Raw genomic sequence first — 1960 nt, forward strand, 5'->3', positions numbered from 1 at the left:
CAATTTATACCCGCTTTTAAATCAATAAAACGAATCAACGCGCGGGTGAAATTAATCTCAAAAATTCTCAAAATAATTTTAAAATTCTCGGAATATTCCAAACTTCAATAAATATGAGTTTCATATTTTCTGAAGAATTATAGAATTAAAAACGGATTTTAAGAGTAAATGCAATCAGAAAATCATACAGGGCTAAATAATTGATGAAATATTGATTTCCAAATTTTATAAAACTCCTAAAATAATTAATAAAATTATGAAAACATAAAAATGATTTTAGAGATAACCCAAGTATTTATGGAAATAAATCCTGAATAAAATCACCTTTAACTATAAGAATAAACAACACAATTCACAAATAATTACTCAAATGAATCTCAAACACCAATAACGACTTATAACTCATCACAAGGTAATATACAGCTGACAGAACCCACGGACCTATTTTATTTATGCAATTACACAGTTAAACAATATAAAAATATACGAGTCGTTATAGGAAGTATATGTGAAACAACCTCCCGGGTTTGAAGCTGCAACACATCCCGACTATGTCTATAAATTATATAAAGCTCTATATGGCTTAAAATAAGCCCCAAGAGCATGGTATGAAAGGTTGAGCAAATTCTTACTAGATAATAAATTTAAGATGGGAACGGCTGATAAAACCTTATTTACGAGGCAGGAAAAAGATGATATGTTGCTCGTACAAATATACGTAGATGACATCATATTTGGTTCAACAAATAATGCAATATGTAAAGAATTTTCTAAAGATATGAGTAAAGAATTCGAGATGAGTATGATGGGAGAATTAAACTTCTTTTTGGGATTACAAATCAGGCAATCTGATGAAGGCATCCATATCTCATAATCCAAGTATTGTAAAGAGATGTTGAAAAAATTTGAAATAGATAATGCCAAACCCATCTCTACTCCTATGTCTACATCTGATAAATTAACGGAAGATCCAAAAGGAATTTCTGTAGATACAAAGAAATATCGAGGAATGATCGGTAGCTTGCTCTATATAACTGTAAGTCATCCTGATATTCAATATAGTGTTTGTAAGTGTGCTAGGTTTCAAGTAGCACCAAAAGAATCTCATTTATCCGCGGTAAAAAGGATACTGAGATATCTTAAAGGAACCACTGATGTTGGTCTTTGGTATCCAAAATGAATACCATTTGACTTAGTATATTTTTCTGATTCGGACTATGCCTGGCATTTAGTCGACATAAAACGTACTAGTGGTACTTGTCAGTTTCTCGGTGGATGTTTAGTTTCTTGGTTTTCAAAGAAACAAAATTTCGTATCCATATCAACGACCGAGGCTGAGTATATAGCAGCTGCAAAGTGTTGTGCTCAAATACTGTGGATAAAGCAAACACTAGCTGACTATAATATAAAATTTGATGTGATCTCAATCTTGTGTGATAATACGAGTGCTATTGATTTTAGCAAGAATCCCGTATTACATTCTAGATCTAAAAATATAGATGTGAGACATCATTTTTTACGTGATCATGTCAATAAAGGCGATATAAAAATGACTCATATTGATACTGAAATCAATCTCGCTGACATATTCACAAAACCATTAAATTCCGAAAGATTCACTAAACTCCGCTTGGATTTAGGAATGTTGGAATCTATGAAATAATGGTTTATATGAAGAGAGTTATAAAGTAATCTCAACGATAAGGATATTTTCCCGATCAAGTTATTAAGTTTGTCTAAAACTTAGATTCATCAATAAAGAAATTTATTGATCGGGTTAAGATAACTTAAATAACCCAGATTAACCGGGAAAATAAACTTAATCGAGTGAATATTTATTATTCCAAGAGATTTATAAATACTTAAAAGTCACTCTCATATAAATTAATTTTATATTATTATTATTTTTACCTTTTTTTGATCTTGAATATATATAATTATTTTCATAAATTTACTTACA

The sequence above is a fragment of the Apium graveolens genome, chromosome 5 (genome assembly GCF_009905375.1).
Source record: "Apium graveolens cultivar Ventura chromosome 5, ASM990537v1, whole genome shotgun sequence".
Lineage (NCBI taxonomy): Eukaryota > Viridiplantae > Streptophyta > Magnoliopsida > Apiales > Apiaceae > Apium > Apium graveolens.